Genomic DNA, 7488 nt, shown 5'->3' with positions numbered 1-7488 from the left:
TCGGCGTGTCGGGGCACGAAGTATAAGCTAGCCTCTGTTGAAAATTTGCCCACAGAATCGATTACATAAAATCACACGAACACACGCGGACGAAAAACTGATAGCCAAGGGCACATGTCGCGTCCCTCTTTTCTCCTCTTTAATTATTTTTCAGGTTTTCTCTGTGTTATAAAACTCACCCAACGCTGCATATATATGCATCAACCTGAACGCCGGACCAGGCTAGATTAGCCGACTTCAAACACCAATCCTAAACCTACTCGTTCATTGACCTGGACTTGCACACGGACATGATATCCTAGCACCACTCGAACAACTATCTGGACTAGGACTCTCATATATATGCTAACTCTCGTACGACTAGTACTCTCGGTGTGGCACGTACATAACTTTCCTAATCTAATCACTGGCAACACTGATCACACTACTAATTTTAACCAGACACAGCTAGCACACTTCTAGCCAAATATAAACTTGTTTGGATTAACTTAACATTCACCCCCTAATCCAAACATTCAACTTTTTACTCGACGAGACAGGCAGAAGATCACCTCTTCATCTTGTCCCGTCGATTGCCTCCGGTGACGAGACTTACCGGACCGCAACTTCTCTCTTCTTGCAACGATGGCCATCACATCATCATCATCATACTTTTGTGCCGACTTGAAAACTGAAACCAACGATTACCCAGACTACCAGCCACACTGCCACAACTTAGCATGCTACATGCAGACTAAAAACGCATAGCCTCATGCAGGAACTCAACTTATCTGGTGCACATCCTCTTCACGTTGACCTTCATCTTCTCGTTGACTACTTGCACACGGGGAGACACATCTATTCACCCGCCACATCTTTTTTCTTTGTTGTTGGTGACACAGCTTACCAAACGACACCTCCTGTCTAGCGGCAACTCAACTCGCCATATACGTGCAACTCAACTTCATCGTATATGAACTCGCCGGAAATCCTTGATAACAAACGGAAACGCAAGGCACAAATTCCTTTTTCCGTCCGCTCTTGCTCGCAATTCTCCTCCGCCAGTGACGCATCTCAACTGCAACATAAAACTAACACACTTGAACTCTTGGACGCACCTTACAAGAACTCATGTGCACACCTTGACGATAGCTCACAACTTTGTCGCCTCTTCCTCGCTCCCCCGAACGATGATCTCGATGATTTCCTCGGTGTCGCAACTTCAAGCACCTCCATAACCACCAACGATCACCAAAGCCTTGCCGACGACAGCCCTGCCGTCCTCCTCCAGGTCGTTCCGCCGAACGGCAATCACCGGTCACCTCACTTACGACAGTGTCCTTGCCACCTTATCGTCGTCGCTCCGCCGAACGACAACCGCCTGACCCTCCACGTCGCTGCACCACCCAGCGACTATATCGCCTCCTCCTCGTCGCTACACCAGCGACTGTATTGCCCGTCCCAGAGCGCTAGTCATGTCGCCACCCCGGGTCAAGCAAAGCTTCACCGCGACCTTGCTCTGATACCAATTTTTGGAAATTCGCCCACAGAATCGATCACATAAAATCTCACGAACACACGCGGACGAAAAACTAATAGCCAAAGGCACGTGTCACGTCCCTCTTTTCTCCTCTTTAATTCTTTTTCAGGTTTTCTCTGTGTTACAGAACTCACCCAACGCTGCATATATATGCATCAACCTGAACGCCGGACCAGGCTAGATTAGCCGACTTCAAACACCAATCCTAAACCTACTCGTTCATTGACCTGGACTTGTACACGGACATGATATCCTAGCACCACTCGAACAACTATCTGGACTAGGACTCCCATCTATATGCTAACTCTCGTACGACTAGTACTCTCGGTGTGGCACGTACATAACTTTCCTAATCTAATCACCGGCAACACTGATCACACTACTAATTTTAACCAGACACAGCTAGCACACTTCTAGCCAAATACAAACTTGTTTGAATTAACATAAGAGCAACTCCAACGGGCCGACCCAAACGGACGATGCATTTATCCGTTTTTTGTCCGTTTGGGTCGGCCGCCCGCCCGGTGTCCGCCCAGTTTTGCATTTGGGTCGGCAACGCGCCCAACGCGCCGACTCATTTCATGCCCGCATTCAACTTTTAAATAAAAGGGTCCGCGGCCGATCATGCCAGCGGCCATGTCTCATGCCGGCACCATGCCAGCGCCGCCATACAATGCCGGCTTCAGAAAAAAATCAACACAGTTCATGCTGGCGCACTCGCCAGCCGGCCGGCACACATGCCAACACACAAAAAAGGGTGGGACTTGAGTTCGACCACGCCATCTCAGCTCCCGTGGTCATGCCGGCACACCTGCCGGCATACAAAAAAGATGGCCCTCGCCGCCATAGATCACTCATCGGAGAACTTGAGCATGTGGGCCTACATCTTCTCGAACCATGGCCTCTTCCTTGGCGACACGGTGTTGAGATCCACCTTCATGATCTCCACCCCGGTCATCATCACTAGTAGAAAAGGGGGCAATGGTCCAGGCTGGGTCATCCCATTAGTCCCGGTTCAATCCAGAACCGGGACCAATGGGGGCATTGGACCCGGTTCGTGAGCCCCGGGGGCCGGCCGGGCCACGTGGGCCATTGGTCCCGGTTCGGCTGGACCTATTGGTTGGTGGGACGAACCGGGACCAATGCGCCTCGCTCCTGGCCCACCACCAGTGGTCACGGTTGGTGGAGTGAACCGAGACCAAAGGCTGTCCTTTAGTCCCGGTTCGTGGCACGAACCGGGACCAATTAGTTGCCTATATCTACCCCTCGCCCGCGAGCAGAGCACTCCCAGTGCTCTGTTTTTCGTGGCCGGCGAGGGGAGAGCTTTGTGGTGCTCTAGCTCACCTCCTATGCACACGAGGTGTTCGATGGAATGCCCGAGCCACACTACTTAAGCTTTCTCCTCTCCAAGATCGACCTCCAAGCTCCATTTTCCTCAATATTTGTTTAGGTTTAGCGGTCCGTCACGTCCCGTCCCCGTCTTCACCGCCGTCGATCGCCCGCGCCGATCTCGTCGCCGGCACCACCGTGGTGAGCCTCTTGTTCTTATCTTCTTTCTGAAAGAAAAAAAAACTTACTTGTATATTTATATAGATACTTGTATAATTTTCTTACTTTTATTATTGCATCTTATATAGTGCGATGGTTTTGGTATCCGCCCCCGTCGGCACTCGTCCTGTCTATGATTCAGATGTGGTATATATTATCTTTTCATAACTATTGGTTCATTTATTGTTTATGACAATTATGCCGACCAACGTGACATAGATTTTATTTATCTAGGAGGTTGTTAAACCGGAAATTCCAACCGACCCTATTGTCGAGAGGTTAAATTTAGTTGAAGAAAAAAACAATTTGTTGAAGGAAAAAATTAGAAAAATTGAGGAGGAGAAGATGATATTGGAGTTGCATGTTGCGGATGTCGTCGATGATCACAAGATCAAGATGGATGGAATGCGCTTGAAGATTAGAAATATTAGAAAATTTGCCATTCATACCGAGGATTGGTATCATTATGCCGTTGGATCAGTTGTTACATTGGTTGCCATTATGATCGCATTTGTTTTCGCATTGAAATGTTTTACATAATTTCAGTGTATCGTTTAATTAATTTAGGTGCTCTGCAGAGCTTTATGTTGTTAGATGAGAACTATGTATGTACTTTGGTTTTAATGTGATGATGAACTTCTATTAATTTGGTCACTTAATTATCTATTAATGATATTCTGTAATGATTTTTGACACACTTAATTATATATAATGCACGCAGATGAACCGGCAATGGATGTACGGTTCAAGACACACCTCCGAGTACATTAAGGGCGTGCATGATTTTCTCGAAGTGGCTGAGGCAAACAAGCAGAATGGTTTTATGTGTTGTCCATGCCCTATATGTGGGAATACGAAGTCTTACTCTGACCGGAAAATCCTCCACACCCACCTGCTTTACAAGGGTTTCATGCCACACTATAATGTTTGGACGAGGCACGGAGAAATAGGGGTTATGATGGAAGATGGCGAAGAAGAAGAGTACGATGACAACTATGTGCCCCCTGAATACGGTGATGCTACTGAAGATCAAGAGGAACCAGACGATGTGCACGATGATGCTGCAACGGGCGAAGCTGCTGAAGATCAAGAGGAACCAGACGATGTGCCCGATGATGATGATCTCCGCCGGGTCATTGTCGATGCAAGGACGCAATGCGAAAGTCAAAAGGAGAAGCTGAAGTTCGATCGCATGTTAGAGGACCACAAAAAAGGGTTGTACCCCAATTGTGAAGATGGCAACACAAAGCTCGGTACCGTACTGGAATTGCTGCAGTGGAAGTCAGAGAATGCTGTGCCTGACAAAGGATTTGAGAAGCTACTGAAAATATTGAAGACGAAGCTTACAAAGGATAACTAATTGCCCGACAGTACATACGCAACAAAGAAGGTCGTATGCCCTCTAGGATTGGAGGTGCAGAAGATACATGCATGCCCTAATGACTGCATCCTCTTCCGCGGTGCATACAAGGATTTGAACGCATGCCCAGTATGCGGTGCATTACGGTATAAGATCAGACGAGATGACCCTGGTGATGTTGACGGCGAGCCCCCCAGGAAGAGGGTTCCTGCGAAGGTGATGTGGTATGGTCCTATAATACCACGGTTGAAACGTCTGCTCAGAAACAGAGAGCATGCCAAGTTGATGCGATGGCACAGTGAGGACCGTAAGAAAGACGGGAAGTTGAGATCACCCGTTGACGGGTCGCAGTGGAGAAAAATCGAGAGAAAGTACTGGGATGAGTTTGCAAGTGAGCCAAGGAACGTATGGTTTGCTTTAAGTGTGGATGGCATTAATCCTTTCGGGGAGCAGAGCAGCAATCACAGCACCTGGCCCGTGACTCTATGTATGTATAACCTTCCTCCTTGGATGTGCATGAAGCGGAAGTTCATTATGATGCCAGTTCTCATCCAAGGCCCTAAGCAACCCGGCAACGACATTGATGTGTACCTAAGGCCATTAGTTGAAGAACTTTTACAGCTGTGGAATGAAAACGGTGTACGTACGTGGGATGAGCACAAACAGGAGGAATTTAACCTAAAGGCGTTGCTGTTCGTGACCATCAACGATTGGCCCGCTCTCAGTAACCTTTCAGGACAGACAAACAAGGAATACCGCGCATGCACGCACTGTTTACTTGACACCGATAGTATATACCTGGCAAGCTGCAGGAAGAATGTGTACCTGGGCCATCGTCGATTTCTTCCGACCAACTGTCAATGTCGAAAGAAAGGCAAACATTTCAAAGGCGAGGCAGATCACCGGAAGAAGCCCGCCATGCGTACCGGTGATCACGTACTTGCTATGGTCAATGATTTACACGTAATCTTTGGAAAGGGTCCCCGCGCACTAGCTGTTCCGAGTGACGCTGGGGGACACGCACCCATGTGGAAGAAGAAATCTATATTTTGGGACCTACCCTACTGGAAAGACCTAGAGGTCCGCTCTTCGATCGACGTGATGCACGTGACGAAGAACCTTTGCGTGAATCTGCTAGGCTTCTTGGGCGTGTATGGGAAGACAAAAGATATAGCTGAGGCACGAGTGGACCTACAACGTTTGCACGAAAAAGACGGCATGCCTCCAAAGCAGTATGAAGGTCCTGCCAGCTATGCTCTTACCAAAGAAGAGAAGGAAATCTTCAATGCCTGCTTAGTATGAAGGTCCCGACTGGCTTCTCGTCTAATATAAAAGGAATAATAAATATGGCAGAGAAAAATTTTCAGAACCTAAAGTCTCATGACTGCCACGTGATTATGACGGAACTGCTTCCGGTTGCATTGAGGGGGCTTCTACCGGAAAACGTCCGATTAGCCATTGTGAAGCTATGTGCATTTCTCAATGCAATCTCTCAGAAGGTGATCAATCCAGAAATCATACCAAGGCTAAGGAGTGATGTGGTGCAATATCTTGTCAGTTTCGAGCTGGTGTTCCCACCATCCTTCTTCAATATCATGACGCACGTCCTAGTTTATCTCGTTGACGAGATTGTCATTCCGGGCCCCATATTTCTACACAATATGTACCCCTTTGAGAGGTTCATGGGAGTCCTAAAGAAATATGTCCGTAACCGCGCTAGGCCAGAAGGAAGCATCTCCATGGGCCATCAAACAGAGGATGTCATTGGGTTTTGTGTTGACTTCATTCCTGGCCTTAAGAAGATAGGTCTCCCTAAATCACGATATGAGGGGAGACTGACTGGAAAAGGCACGCTTGGAAGGGACTCAATAATATGCATGGACGGATATTCTTGGTCTCAAGCACACTACACAGTTCTACAGAACTCTACCTTGGTGACCCCGTATGTCGATGAACACAAGAACAGTCTACGCTCCAAACAGCCGGAGCAGTGCGACGACTGGATTGCATGTGAACACATCAGGACTTTCAGCAGTTGGTTGGAAGCACGTATCAGAGGTGACAACACTGTTTGTGATGAGCTGTACTTGTTGTCCAGGGGACCATCTTTGACTGTATTGATTTGGAAAGGATACGAGATAAACGGGAATACATTTTACACGATTGACCAAGATCAAAAGAGCACCAACCAAAACAGCGGTGTCCGCTTTGATGCAACAACCGAGAGGGGAAAGGACACATATTATGGTTACATAGTGGACATATGGGAACTTGACTATGGACATGATTTTAAGGTCCCTTTGTTTAAGTGCAAATGGGTCAATCTGTCAGGAGGCGGGGTACAGGTAGATCCACAGTACGGAATGACAACAGTGGATCTAAAAAATCTTGGGTACACTGACGAACCGTTCGTCCTAGCCAATGATGTGGCACAGGTTATCTATGTGAAGGACATGTCTACCAGACCAAGAAAGAGAAAAGATAAGGAAGCGAATACATCATACGATGAGTCAAAGCGCCACATAGTTCTTTTAGGAAAAAGGGACATCGTGGGAGTGGAGGACAAGACAGACATGTCTGAAGATTATGAAAAGTTTCATGAAATTCCTCCCTTCAAAGTCAAGGCTGACCCCAGCATCCTGATAAACGATGAAGATTATCCATGGTTACGGCGCAATAAGCAAATGACACAAGCGAAGAAAAAGTGAAGACTTTCTCCCGCAACTATTATGATGATACCATGCCAACTTTGTAACTGACGAGTATGATACCATTGTCCGTTTTGTACATGCACATGCTATGAGGGTCAATTTATGATACCATGCCAACTTTCAACTTTTTCAGAGTTCATTTTAAATGCTTTAATGTCTTATGGTTCGGCCCTCGTAATAATTAAAAATAGCAACAATAAGTATTTTGTTGTAAGTAGAAACAAAATAAAATAAATAAAGCAAGAAAGAAAACAAAAAAACAAAAAAAGTGTTTTCAAATTTGAAAACTAATGGCACTAACAGAAAGTTTATAATTTTCCTAAAACTAAAAGCAAAAACAATTAAAAAAT

Source organism: Triticum dicoccoides, chromosome 7B (assembly GCF_002162155.2).
Source record: "Triticum dicoccoides isolate Atlit2015 ecotype Zavitan chromosome 7B, WEW_v2.0, whole genome shotgun sequence".
NCBI lineage: Eukaryota > Viridiplantae > Streptophyta > Magnoliopsida > Poales > Poaceae > Triticum > Triticum dicoccoides.
Note: the sequence above shows the minus strand (reverse complement) of the source record.